At 36.3% G+C, this 15510-nt stretch overlaps 1 protein-coding gene across 2 annotated transcripts in view; it reads right to left on the bottom strand.

Annotated features, from left to right (window-relative positions):
• KLHL4 (kelch like family member 4) overlaps positions 1–15510 on the bottom strand; it is a 166743-nt gene that overhangs the window by 132220 nt on the left and 19013 nt on the right. The window lies entirely within an intron of this gene.

The following is a 15510-nucleotide window of genomic DNA, read 5'->3' as shown; positions in this document are numbered from 1 at the left end:
TGTACATGTGTGACTATCTTTCTGGATTCATTATTCTGTTCCATTTGTATATGTGTCTACTTTTATGCTAGTATCATGCTGTTTTGATTGCTATAGTTCTGTAGTATAATTTGAAGTCAGGTAATGTGATTTATCCAGTTTTGTCCTTTGCGCTTAAGATAGCCTTGGTATTCTGGGACTTTTCTGGTTCCATATAAATTTTGGGATTTTTTTTTTTCTATTTCTTTGAAGAATGACACTCTTATTTTGATAGGGACTACATTGAATCTGTAGCTTGTTGTGAGTAGTATGGACATTTTAATATTATTGATTGCTCCAATCCATAAACATGGAACATTTATCCATTTTTGGTGTCCTCTTCAATTTCTTTCAAGAGAGTGGTATAGTTTTCATTATAGATATCTTTAACTTTGTTGGTTAATTCCTAGATATTTAATTTCACGTATAGCTATTATAAGTAAGATTAAGTTTTTATTTCTTTTTCACATTGTCCACTGTTGGCATCTAGAAATGCTCCTGATTTTTGTATGTTGATTTTGTATCCTGAAACTTTACTAAATTTGTTTATCAGTTCTAATAGTTTTCTTGTAGTCTTTAGGTTTTTCCAAATATAAAATCATATCATCTGCAAACAAGGATAATTTGACTTCTTCCTTTTGAATTTTGATAACTTTTTTATCTTTTTCTTGTCTGATTTGTCTAGCCATGACTTCCAGCAGCATGCTTCTTAAGAATGATGACAGTGGGCATTCTCATTGTATTCCAGATATTAGAGAAAAGGCTTTCAGTTTTTACCCTTTCGGTATGATACACGCCTTGGGTCTGTCCTATAAGGCTTTTATTTTGTTAAGGTATATTCCTTCTGTACCCAGCTACTTGAGGATTTTTTTTTTCATGAAGAAATATTGAGTTTTATCAAATGCTTTTCAGCGACCATTGAAATTATCATATGGTTTTCATCTTTATTCTGTTGATACGATGTATTATATTGATTGATTTTTGTGTGTTGAACCATACTTTCATTCCAGGGATAAATCTTCCTTGGTCATGATAAATTACTCTTCTAAGGTATTGTTGAAATTGTTTTGCTAGCATTTTGTTAAGGATATTTTTGTCAATGTTTTTCAGAGATATAGCCTGTAGTGTTTTTTTTTTTTTTTTTTTTTTTTTTTTTTTTTGCTGTTGTTGTTGTTTGTTTTTGCTTTTGTTTTTGTTTTTGTTTTTTAATGTGTCCTTGTGTGCTACTGGTATCAGGGTAATACCACCTTACAGCATGAGTTTGAAAGTATTTTATCCTTCTCTAATTTTTGAAATATTTTAAGTAGAATTGGTATTGTTTCTTCTTTATGTGTTTGGTAGAATTCAGCAGTGAAACCATCAGGTCGTGGGCATTTCTTTACTGAAAGACTTTTTTTTTATCCATAGATTACTGGGGTACAGGTGGTATTGGGTTACATGGGTAGGTTGTGGTGATTGGTGATATTTTGGTGCACTCATGTCCTAAGAAGTATGCACTACACCCTATTTGTAGTCTTTTATCCCTCACCCCCACCCCTGTGAGTATTCCACTGTGTGTGTGTGTGTGTGTGCATATATATATGCACATATATATATATATATATATATATACACACACACACACATATATGTGTGTACACTACATTTTATTCACTTGTTTATTGATGGGCACTTGGATTTGGTATATGATTTTGCAATTGCAAACTGTCCTGCTATAATCATGTATGTGCAAGTATTTTTTCTGTGTAATAACTTATTTTCCTCTGAGTAGATATCAAGTAGTGGGCTTGCTAGATCAAATTATAGTTCTACTTTTAGTTCTTTAATGAATCTCCACACTGTTTTCCATAGTGGTTGTACTAGTTTACATTCCCACCAGCAGTGTAGAAGTGTTGCCTGATCACCGTATCAATGCCAACATCTACTGTTTTTTTTTTTTTTTTTTCTTTTTTGATTATGGCCTTTCTTGTAGGAGTAAGGTGATATTGCATTGTGATTTTGATTTGCATTTCCCTGATCATTAACGGTGTTGATAATTTTTTAGTTTTGCTGTCCATTTGCATATCTTCTTTTAAAAATTCTATATTCATGTCCTTATGCCATTTTTTGATGGGATTGTTTTTTTCTCACCGATTTGAGTTTGTTGTAGATTCTGGATATTAATCCTTTGTCAGATGTAAGGAGTAAGAAGATTTTCTCCCACTATGTGGGTTGTCTGATTACTCTCCTGGCTGACTGTTCCTTTTGCCATGCAAAAGCTCTTTAGATTAATTAAGTCCCAGCTATTTTTCTTTGTTTTTATTACATTTGCTTTTGAGTTCTTGCTCATGAAATCCTTGCCTAAGCCAATGTTTAGAAGGGTTCTTCCAATGTTATCTTCTAGAAATTTTATAGTTTCAGATCTTAAAGTTCATAATCCCTCGAGTTGATTTTTGTATAATGTGAGATATGAAGATCCAGTTTCATTCTCCTACATGTGGCTAGCCAATTATTCCAACAATATTTGTTGAAAAGGGTGTCTCTTCCCCATTCTATGTTTTTGTTTGTCTGTTGAAGATCAGTTGGCTTTAAATATTTGGATTTATTTCTGGGTTATCTATTCTGTTCCATTGGTCTATGTGCCTATTTCTATACCATGCTGTTTTGGTGACTGTGGCCTTATAGTTTAGTTTGAAATCAGGTAGTGTGATGCCACCAGAATTTTTTGTTTGTTTGTTTGTTGTTGGTGTTGTTTTTTGCTTAGTCTTGTTTTGGCTATGCAGGCTCTTCTTAGGTTCTCTATGAACTTAAAAATAGTTTTTACTAATTCTGCGAAGAATCATGGTAGCATTGAGTTGATGTGAATTGCACTGAATTTATAGATTACTTTTGGCAATATGGTCATTTTCACAATATTGATTTTTCCCATCTGTGAGCATGGGATGTGTTTTCATTTGTTTGTATCATCTATGATTTCTTTCAGCAGTGTTTTGTAGTTTTCCTTGTAGAGGTCTTTTAGTTAGGTATAGTCCTTTTTTTTTTTTTTTTTTTTTTTTTTTTTTTGCAGCTATTGTAAAAGTGGTTTAGTTCTTGATTTGATTCTCCACTTGGTTGCTGTTGGTGTATAGAAGAGGTACATTTTTGTGTACATTAATCTAGTATCTGGAAATTTTGCCAAATTATTTTATTCTTTTATCATTTCTAGGAGCTTTCTGAAGGAGTCTTTAGAGTTTTAAAGGTGAGGTAAATTATTTTATCATCAGTAAACTGTGACAGTTTGACTTCATCACTAATGATTTAGCTGCCAATTATTTATTTCTCTTGTCTGATTGCTCTGGCTAGGATTTCCAGTACTATGTTAAAGAGGAGTGGTGAGAGTAGGCATCTTTGTCTTTTTCTAATTCTCAGAGAGAATGCTTTCAACTTTTTCCATTCAGTATTATGTTGACTGTGACTTTATCATAGATGGTTTTTATTACATTGAGGTATCTCCCTTGTATCCCAATTTTGCTCAGAGTTTCAATCATAAAGGGATGCTAGCTTTTGTCAAATGCTTTCTCTGTATCTATTGAGATAATCATGTGATTTTTGTTTTTAATTATTTTTATGTGGCATATCACATTTATTCACTTGTGTATGTTAAACCATCCCTACATCCCTGGTATAAAAACCACTTAATCATGGTGGCTTACCTTTTTGATATTTTGTTACATTAGGTTAGCTAGGATTTTGAAAAAGATTTTAGCATCTATGTACATCAGGTATATCATCCTGTAGTTTTCTTTTTTGGTTATGTCCTTTCCTGCTTTCGGTATTAGGGTGATGCTGGTTTCATAGAATGAATTACGGAGGTTTCCTTCTTTATCTTGTGAAATGGTGTCAAAAGGATTGGTATTAGTTCATCTTTGAATGTCCGGTAGAATTCTACTGTGAATACATCTGGTCGTGGACTTTTTTGTTGCTAATTTTTAATTACCATTTCAATCTCACTGCTTGTTATCGGTTTGCTCAGAGTATCTAATTCTTCTTGATTTAAGCTAAGAGGATTGTATTTTTCCAGAAATTTATCCATCTCTTTGCTTCAATCATATTACTTGTTATTAGTCTACTCAGATTTTGAATTTCTTCCTGGTTAAATTTTGGTTGGTTGTATATGTTTAGGAATTGCCTATTTCTTCTGTATTTTCCCATTTATTGGTATTTAGTGTCCCATAGAAGTCACTAATGATCCTTTGACTTTCTACAGTATCAGTTGTAATGTCTAGTTTTTGTTTTTATTTATTTGGAACTTCTTTTCTTAGTTTGGCTAAAAAATTTTCAATCGTGTTTAACTTTCCAAAAACCCATCTTGTTGTTCCATTGATTTTTTTGTATTGTTTTCTTCATTTCAATTTAATTTATTTCTGCTGTCATCTTTATTATTTTTCTTTTTCTGATAGTTTTGGATTTGGTTTTCTTTTCCTCTCCTAGTTCTTCAATATGCATCTTTAGATTGTTTATGTGGTCTTTCCTCTTTTTCATGTAGGCAGTTAAAGCTAGAAACTTTCCTCTGAGTACTGCTTTTTCTGTATCCCAGAGGTTTCAGTATGTTGTGTTTTCATTATTAGTTTTGTCAAAAAAATTTTAGCTTCCCTATAAATTTCTCCATTAACTCACTGGTCATTCAGGGGCATATTGTTTAATTTACATGTGCCCATATAATTATCAAAATTCCTCTTGTTAAATTCCAGTTTTAATGCATTGTTTTCAGAGAAGATCCTTCATATTGTTTAAAATTTTGAATGTTTGAAGACTTATTTTGTGACCTATCATATAGTCTATCCTTGAGAATAATCTATGTGATAAAGAAAGAATGTGGGTTTTGCAGGTCATGGAAGAAATTGTCTCTAAGTATGCATTAGATCCATTTGGTTTATAGTGCAGATTAAGTCTAACGTTTCTTTCTTGACATTCTGTCTAGAAAATCTATCCAATGCTAAACATTGGGTGTTGAAGTTTCTAGCTATTATGTTGATGATTATCTCTCTCTTAAGCTCTAATAATATGTCCTTTATATATCTGGGTGCTCGCAATTTGGATGCATATATATTTAAAGTTGATCATTTTATCATTATGTAGTGACTTTCTTTTTTTCTTCGTATAGTTTCTATGTTTAATTCTGTTTTGTCTGATGTAAGTATAGCAACTCCTACTCTTTTGTGGTTTCCATTGGTATGGGATATTCTTGTCTATTCCGTTATTTTCAGTCCGTATGAGTCTTTATAGGTGAAATATGTTTTTTGTATGCAAAAGATCAATGGGCCATTTTTTCATCCATTCACTCAGTCTGTGTCTTTTGATTGGACAGTTTAGTTCATTTACATTCAATGTTATTATTGATAAGTAAATACTCCTGCCATTTTGTTATTCGTTTCCTGGTTGTTTTGTGATCTTCTTTTTTTTTATTTTTCCGTCCTTTCTTTCTTGCCTTCCTCTGGTGAAGATTATTTTCTCCGGTGATGTAATTTAGATTCTTTTTTAAAATTTGTTTATGTATCCATTGTATGTTTTTTGGTTTGAGGTTACCATGAAGCTTGTAAATATTATCTTATATCACATTATGTTAAACTGATAACAGCTTCATACGATTTTCATTTAAAAAAATAGAAAATGAATTTAAACTCACCTAACGTCATCCCCCAACTTTTTAACTTTTTATTGTTTCTATTTGTATCTTGTACTGATTGTGTCTTGAAAAGTTGTAGCTATTATTTTTGATTAATCATTTAGTCTTTGTACTTAGAATAAAAGTTGTTTACACACCACAATTATAGTGTTATAATATTCTGCGGTTTTTTTTATATACTTACTATTACCAGTAAGGTTTGTACCTTTAGGTAATTATTTATTACTCATTAATCTCGTGGGTTTCTTTTTTTTTTTTTAATTTTGTTTTTCTTTTTTTGATTTTTCCTGAAGCACTTCCTTTAGCATTTCTTGTAGACACGTCTGGTGTTGTGAGAAATTTTCAGCTTTTGTTTGTGTGACAATGTCTTTATATCTTCTTAATGTCTGAAGGGGATATTCACCGACACACTATTCTAAGGTAAATGTTTTTTCATTCAGCAGTATAAACATGCCATTCCACCCTCTTTTGCCCTGTAAAATTTTCACTGAAGAGTGTGCTGCTGATTATATTGGAGCTCCATTTTATATTATTTGTTTCTTTTGCTGTTTTTAGGATACTTTCTTCACACTTGACTCTTGAGAGTCTCATTTTCAAATGCCTTGAGGTAGTCTTATTTGTGTTATATATGCTTGGTGTTCTGTAACCTTCTTGTACTTGGATATTGGAAAGTTTTCTCCAGGTTTGAGAAGTTCTTTGTAATTATCTTTTTTTTAATTATTATTAAACATTCTACCTCTATGTCTACCTCTACCTTTCCTTTGAGGTGAATAACTTTAAATTTGCCCTTTTAAATTTATTTTCTAAATCTTTTACACATGCTTCTTTGGATTTTTAAATTTTGTCTCTGTTTTAGCCTGTTTTCACATGGCTGTAAAGAACTGCTCAAGACTGAGTAATTTATAAATAAAAGAGGTTTAATTGAATCACAGTTCTGCATGGCTGAGGAGGCCTCAGAAAACCTACATTTATGGAGGAAGAGGAAGCAGACACAGAGAGTGCCTTAAACTTAAATGGAAGCAGGCCAGAACGTGTGTGTAAGAAGCAAAGGGGGAAGAGCTGCTTATAAAACAATCAGATCTTGTGGGAACTCACTGTCACAAAAACAGCATGGAAAAACCAACCCAACCTCCTCCCGCAAGGTCCCTCCCGCAACACTTGGGGATTACAAATCAAAATGAGATTTTGGTGGAGATACAAAGCCAAGCCATATTATTCTGCCCAGGCCCCACCCAAATCTCATGTCTTTTCACATTGAAAAACCAACTGGGCCTTCCCAACAGTACCCAAAATCTTAACTTATTCCAGCGTTAACCCAAAAGTCAAAATCTAAGTCTAAGTCTAAAGTCTCATCTGAGTCAAGACAAGTCCCTTCCATCTAGGAGCCTGTAAAATCAAAAGCAAGTTATGTACTTCCAAGATACAATGGGGATAGAGCATTGAATAAATGCTTCCCTTGCAAATGAAAGAAACTGGCAAGAACAAAGGAGTTACAGGCCCCAAGCAAGTCTGAAATCCAACAGAGCAGTCATTAAACCTTAAAGCTCAAAAATATTTTTTCTTTTACTCCATATCTCACATCCAGGGCACGTTGATGCAAAGGGTGAGCTCCCACATCCTTGGGCAGCCCCACTCCTGTGGCTTTTCAGGGCATAATCCTTAGTCCTGACTGTTTTCACAGCTGATGTTGACTGTCTGTGGCTTTTCCAGGTATATGGTGCAACCTGTTGCATCTACTAGTCTGTTGTCTGGAGGACTGTATCTTTCTTCTCACAGATCCACTAGGCAGTGCCCCAATGGGGACTCTGTGTGGAGGCTCCAACTCTAGATTTTCCCTTTGCACTGCCCTGACAGAGGTTCTCCATGAGGGCTTTGCCCCTGCAGCAGACCTCTGCCTGAACATCCAGGTGTTTTCCATATACCCTCTGAAATCTAGGCAGAGGTTGCTAAACCTCAGTTCTTGACTTCTGTGTACTGCAGGCCCAACACCATGGTAAAACCACCAAGGCTTGGGGTTTACACCCTCTAAAGCAATGGCCTGAGCTGTACATTAGCCCCTTTTAGCTATGGATAAAATACAAGACATCAAGTTATAGAAAGCAGCAAGGCCCTCTGCCCAGCCCATAATACCATTTTTTCCCCATATGCCTCTGGTTCTGTCATGGAAGGGGCTGCTGTAAAGCCATATGACATGCTATAGAGACATTTTCCCTATTTCCTTGGTGATTAACATTTGACTCCTCATTACTTCTGCAATTTTTTATGTCTATCTTGAATTTCTCCACAGCAGTTTTTTTTTTTTTTTTCTATTGTATAGTCAGGCTGCAAATTTTCCAAACTTTTATGCTCTGCTTCCCCTTTAAACATAAGTTTCAACTACAGTTCATCTTTCTCAAGTTCAAAGTTCCACAGATCTCTAGGACAGGGACAAAATGCTGCCAGTCTCTTTGCTAAAGCATAGCAAGAGTCACCTTTGTTCCAATTCCCAATAAGTTATTCATCTCCATCTGAGACCATCTCAGCCTGAACTTCATTGCTCACATTACTATCATCAACAAGTCTCTAGGAAGGTCCAAACTTTCTCACGTCTTCCTGTGTTCTTCTGAGCCCTAAAAACTGTTCCAACCTCTGCCTTTTATCTAGTTCTACAGTCGCATCCACATTTTTGGGTATCTTTATAGTAGTACCTCACTCTGCAGCACACATTTATTGTATTAGTCCATTTTTACACTGCTATAAGGAACTACTCAAGACTGGGTAATTTATGAAGAAAAGCAGTTTAATTGGCTCACGGTTCTGTATGGCTGGGAAGACCTCCAGAAACTTACAATCATGTCAGAGAGGGAGGCAGGCATGTCCTACATGGCACAGGCAAAAGAACAAGTGTAGGAAGCAAAGTGGGGAAAGCCCCTTATAAAACCATCAGATCTCATGAGAACTCACTCACTATCATAAAAACAGCACAGGAAACTCACCCCCAATATCCAATCACCTCCTACCAGGTCCCTTCTTCAACACTTGGGGATTCCAATTTGAGATGGGATTTTGGAGGACACACAAAGCCAAACAATATCAGTCTCCTCTGACTGTGTATTTTCTTTTCTTTTTTTTTTAAGATAGGGTTTCACCATGTTGGTCAGGCTGGTCTTGAACTCCTGAGCTCAGGTGATCCATCTGCCTTGGCCTCTAAAGTGCTTGGATTACAGGCGTGAGCCACCACGCCTGGCCTTGACTGTGTATTTTCAAATAATCTGTCTTCAAGCAAACTATTCATTTTCTGCTTCTTTCTGCTACTAAAGAACTCAAGACATTCTTCAGTATGCCAATTGCATTTGCAGCTGCATAATTTATGCTTCTTTTTAATTATTTTAATCTCTGCTAAATTTATGTGATAGAATTCTGAATTCATTCTCTTTGTTACCTTGAATTTCTGAGTTTCATCAACACAGCTATTTTGAATTATCTGTCTGGAATATCACATATATTTATCTAGGATTTAGTCACTAGTGCCATATTTAGTTCATTTGGTGTTAATGTGTTTTCCTGAATGGTATTGATCCTAGTAGATTTTTTTGGTGTCTGAGAATTGAAAGGTTAGGTATTTACTGTATTCTTACTGAATGGGCTTATTGGTAGCCTTCTTTCTTGGGAATGGTTTCCAGATATTTAAATGCACTTGAGTGTTATGATCTAAGCTGTATCTGCTTTTGTTGGGGGCACCTTAAGCCCTGCATTGCTGTGGTTTTGAAGACTCATAGAGGTACTGCCTTGATGGTCTTGCACTAGATCCAGGAGAATTCTCTCTATTACCAAGGAGACTGATGCAAATACCTCTGTGGTCACCATCACTGTAACTTTACTGGGTCAGACCTGAAGTCAGCACAGCACTAGGTCTTACCCAAGGCCTGTTGTAACTATTCCCTGGCCACTGCCTATGTTTTTTCAAAGACTTGACTTGAAAGACAGCCAAGCCTATGTCTTTCCCTTCAAGGCAGTGAGGTCCCTCAAACCCCAGGTGGGTCCAGGAGCGCTGTCTGACTCACAGGGACTACAGTCAAAACTCTTAAAAACCTACCTGATATTTTACTGTATTGTGGCTGAACTGGTACTCAAAACACAATACACAGCTCTTCCTACCCTCCCCTCCCCTTTCCAAAGGCAGGGGAACCTCACCATGTAGTCACCACTACCTCTGGCCACAAGGTATACTGCCAGACTAACACCAACATTCTCTTAAGGCTCAAGGTCTCTTATGTTAGCTTGTGGTGAGTGTTTCCTGGCCTGTGACTCACCCTTCAAGACAGTGGGCTCCCCTCTCGACTAGGGCAGGTCCAGAAATGCGATCTAGGAGACAAGTCCTGAAATCAGGGTCCACAAGAATCCACATTGTGTTTCACCCTCCCTCCTCTGGTGATACTGATACCTGAAGCCAGGAAGTCTCAGAGGCATACCTAGGCCATAGAGGTAGTACCTGAGTATCACTGCTGCCTCTTCAGAGCTGAAGGGCTCTTCACTTAGCAGATGATGAATGCTGGCATGGCTGGGTCCTTTCCTTCAAGGCAGCAGGTTTCCTTCTGGTCCAGGGTGTATCTAGATATGCCATCTGGGAGCTAGGGACTGGAACAGGTTCTCAAAATTCTGACCAGTGCCCTATCCTGCTGTGGCTGAACTGGTATCCAAGATGCAAAACAAAATCCTCCCTAGTCTTCCCTGTCCTCTCCTCAACTAGAAGATCAGGTCTCTTTTGGAGCCAGGAGCCTTGGGTTCAAAGAGGGCTAATGCCAGCATTCCTTTGGTTGCCTCAGCTGTTATTTCAGTATGGCATATATCTTTCAGTCCACTCTTTGAGCCTAGTTCTGCCCTAAGATTCACCTATGAGTAGCAGTCCTTATGGCCTAGACTGCCTTTCAAGTTTAGAGACTGAGAGTACTTTGGCCCTTTGTGGAAATGTTTGTGGGCACCCTAGCTCAGACCCCTGGGATTGATGATTCCCCTCTGGCTAGGGCTGGTTTAAATGCTCCCTCTGTGGGTGCGCATCAGCTGAGTATGGTCTGGGTCTTCCTTTGTGCTCTAACAAAACAGCAGTGAGTTCCGTGCCTTGCAATTGCTGTGTTTTCCCTCCCCCAGCACTCAGAGAAGATCTCTGCTCCATGTCACTGCTGCTTGGTGTTGGAGAGGGGTAGCATCTGAGATTCATAGTTCTTTTTTTCCATCCCTTCAGTGACTCTTTGATGTGTAAGAAGTTAAAAGCAGGTACTGTGAGTGCTTACCTGAGTTTGGTTCTTAAGGAGGTATTTTTTGTGTGTATACAGTTGTTAACTTGGTGTCCCATTTTGGGGGGACAATTGATAGAACTTTCCATTCTACCATCTTGCTCTGCCTCACCTTTTATTTTCCAAAACTGAATATTAAATACAGTCATGTGCTGCTGGACTTGTGCATTATTACATTGCTATGAATATTTTATCTGAGCCTAGGTAATTTATAAACAACAAAAAAAGTTTAGTTGACTCACAGATCCAAATGTCTGGGGAGGCCTCAGGAATCTTAAAATCACAGTGGAAGGCAAAGGGGTAGCAGGCACCTTCTTCACAAGGCAGCATGAGAGAGAAAGAATGAAGTGGAAGATGCCACTTTTATATCATCAGCTTTCCCATGAACTCCCTCCTTATCATAAGAATAGTGTGGGGGAAACTGCCCCCATGATCCAGTCACCTCCCATTAGGTCCCTCCCTTTGCACAAGGGGATTACAATTCCAGATGAGATTTGGGTAGGGACATTTAGCCAGATCATATCATTCTGCCTCTGGCTCCTTCCAAATCTCATGTCCTTTTCACATTTCAAAACCAGTCATGCCTTCCCAATAATCCCCGAAAGTCTTAACTCATTCCAGCATTAATCCAAAAGTCCAAGTTCAAAGTCTCATCTGAGACAAGGCAAGTCCCTTCTGCCTAGGTGCCTATAAACTCAAAAGCAAGTTAGTTACTTCCAAGGTACAATGGGCTGCAGTCATTGGGTAAATATTCCCATCCCAAATGGGAGAAATTGGCGAAAACAAAGGGGCCATATGCCCCCTTCATGCCCAAAACCCAGCTGGGCTGTCTTTAGATATTAAGACTTCAAAGTTATATATATATATATATATATATATATATATATATATATATTTTTTACTTTATATCTCACATCGAGGGCATGCTGATGCAAGGGCTGGGCTCCCATGGGTTTGGGCAGCTCTGCCACAGTGGCTCTGCTGGGTATAGTCCCTGCTTGGTGCTTGCACCTTCTGATGTAACACCTAAATGGCACCTTGACCCCTTTTACCGCAGTTGAAGCTGGAGCAGCTAAGACACAGGGCACTAAGTCCCAAGGCTTCACAGAGCAGCAGGGCCTGGTCCACAGAACAAATTTTCCCTCCTAAGCCTCAGGCCTGTGATGAGAAGGGCTGACACAACAATCTCTGACATTCCGAGGAGTCACTTTCTTCATTGTCTTAGCTATTAATATTCAGCTTCTTGTTTCTTTTGCAAATTTCTGCAGCAGGCTTGAATTTCTCCTCCCAAAATGGGTTTCTTTTCTATCGCATGGTCAGCCTGCAAATTTTCTAACTTTTATGCTCTGCTTCCCTTTTAAACGTAAGTTCCAATTTCAAATCATCTCTTTGTGAACCCATACAGCTATAAGCCTTCAGGAAAAGCCAGGTCACCTCTTGAATACTTTACTACTTAGAAATTTCTTCTGCCAGATACTCTAAATTATCTCTCTCAAGTTCAAAGTTTCACAGACCTCTAGGGCAAGAGCAAAATGCTGCTAGTTTCCTTGGTAAAGCATAGCAAGCTTGACCTTTGCTCTAGTTCCCAATAAGTTCCTCATCTCCATTTGAGACCACCTCAGCCTGGACATCATTGTTCATATCACTATCAGCATTTTGGTCAAAACCATTCAACAGGTCTCTAGGGAGTAACAAAAATTTCCTCATTTGCCTATCTTTTTCTGAGCCCTCCAAACTGTTGCAAGCTCTGCCTGTTAACAAGTTACAAAGTCATTCCCACATTTTCAGGTTATGTTTATAGGAATGTCCAACTCCTGGTACAAATGATCTTTATTAGTCCATTCTAACACTGCTATAAAGATACTATCTGAGACAGAGTAATTCACAAACAAAAGACATCTAATTGACTCACAGTCCTGCATGGCTGGGCAGGCCTCAGGAAACTTGCAATAATGTTGGAAGATGAAAGGGATGCCAGCACCTTCTTCACAAAGTGGCAGGAGAGAGAGAACACAGAAGAAACTGCCCCTTTTAAACTAACAGATATCATGAGGATGCCCTCACTATCACAAGAACAGTACTGGAGAAACTTATTATCATGATCCAATCACCTTCCACTAGGTCCCTCCCTCAACACATGGGGATTACAGTTCCAGATGAGATTTGGGTGGGGACTCAGAGCCACCTCATAGCAGCTGCATAATGTTTCAGTCAACAATGGTCTATATATATGACAGTAGTTCCATAGGATTATAATGAAGCTGAAAAATTCCTATCATTTAGTAATATCATAGCTGTCATAACATCATAATAAAACACATTACTTAAATGTTTGTGATGGCATTGGTGTAAACAAACTTACTGCCAGTTGTATAACTATATAGCACATACCAATTAATTACATATAATATTAGATAATGACAATAAATGATGTTACTGGCTTATGTATTTACTATATTATAATTTTATCATTATTGTAGAGTTTATTCCTTTATTCCTTCTACTTATTAAAACTAAAAATAGTTAACTTTAAAACAGATTCAGGCAGGGCTTTCAGCAGGTATTCCAGAAGATTGTTATCATAGGAGCCACAGCTCCATGTATATGATTGCCCCAAAGACTTTCCAGTGATACAAGATGTGTATGTGGAAGACAGTGATATTGATTGTACTGATTCTGTGTATATCTAGGATGTGTGCATTTCCTTTTTTAACAAAAATGTTGACAAAATGAACATAAAATTTAAAAGACAGAAAAATACTTATAGAATAAGGATATAACAATATTTCTTACAGCTGTAGAATGTATTTGTGTTTTATGCTGTGCTATTACAAGCATCAAAAAGTTTAAAAATATATAAAGTAAAATAATATGAAAGTAAAAATATTAATTAAAATTACAGCAAGCTATAATTATTAAAAACATACTTTAATTAATTTAGCATAGTCTAGGTGTGCATTGTTTATAAAGTCTACAGCAGTGTACAGTAATGTCCTCGGCCTTCACATTCACTCATCACTCAATCACTAACTCACCTAGAACAACTTCCAGTCCTGCAAGCTTCATTTATGTTAAGTACCCTAAACAGATGCACCCTTCTTTTATCTTTGATACCATATTTTACTGTACTTTTTATGTTTAGACATACAAATATGTACCATCGTGCTATATGTGCCTACAGTGTTCAGTACAGTAACATCCTATACAGGTTTGTAGCTATATAATATACCATATAGCCTACATGTGTAGGCTAGCCCATCTTGATTTGTAAATACACTGTGATGTTCAGACAGTGACAAAATTGCCTAACAACACATTTCTCAAAACATATTCCATTGGTAAGTGATGCATGACTGTAATAAGAAAATGCCTCTTCATTGATGGAGATAAGGGTGAAATGATTGACTAATCAATTTATTAAGGAATAAGTTTACTAGAGTTATACTGGATGTTAGGAAAATTGTAGCCATTACCAATCTCCAATGAGAACACTGTCATAATGTGAGTTTTTGATATTAAAAAACTATATATATATATATATATATAATAATCCTAAAGAAATGGCAAGTTATCAAAAAAGTAATAAAAACAAGTTGTTTAGTATTTCTGAAGCCTAGAATAAATGAGTCCAAAAATTAGATGGATCGAGTAAAAAATAATGAAAAACTTATCAAGAATATGTTTTAGTAAAAAAAATAAAGTTATCTTCCAGATAAGAAGAAGACATTAAAGGAACTCTAGGCTCTGGGGAGAAAAACAGTATATTTTATATTTTAAGAAAATAATTACAAAAGGGTGGAATAGAGGGAAAAAAAACAGTTTTATGTCCTTTTTACCACCTCTCATAAAGTGCAGCAGATACAGCAAAATGATGAAAATCCTCAAGAGTGAAAGATTTTAGAGATACTAGCACAGGAACAGTCTAAAGCAAAAATGACACCAATGTCTTAAACATTTTTATATACTGTATATATAATATACAGAGCCTAATTTGTATATTTCTGATTTCTTTGGGATTTGCTAATCTTGTGAACATTATAAATTATTTTATGTATTATGCAGTACTGTTTTCAAATGTTAATGTGTATTTTAGCCATAAATATGCATAAAATTTAAGAAGATGAAAAGTTTCATATTTTCCTTAAGTTAATATTTGTCAAGTCTAATTTCCTGAATGAAATGAGAGAAAATGAAATGGTTTCGGCAACAATGTCCAGCAAGAGAAGCAATTCACATATAAGATTTAAGTGCAGCTTTGAGGTCTGTGATATTGTTTCTCAAAATTTCCAAGTTTTCTGGCAATAAATTCCTAAAGTTTAAGAGAAGGAAGGTGAAGGATTGAAAATGAAAGATGTGGAGATAAGTGAAGCTCATATTAAAAATTATATGAACAATATATAGTGGCAGGATTTGAGACTTTTATTTACATTTTGCCAAAGGGTTCCAGGAAGCTATCACAAAATAAAGCTCTTAATAAAAACAATGTGAGCTCCAATTGGGATTTCCCACGGTGATCAGTAGGAATATAATTTACTGAACTTCTAAAGAAAGTTTTCTCATTTAATTAGATGTGCT

This window comes from Saimiri boliviensis, chromosome X (assembly GCF_048565385.1).
Source record: "Saimiri boliviensis isolate mSaiBol1 chromosome X, mSaiBol1.pri, whole genome shotgun sequence".
Lineage (NCBI taxonomy): Eukaryota > Metazoa > Chordata > Mammalia > Primates > Cebidae > Saimiri > Saimiri boliviensis.
The sequence above is the reverse complement of the archived record's forward strand: the minus strand, read 5'-3'. Positions and strand labels throughout refer to the sequence as shown.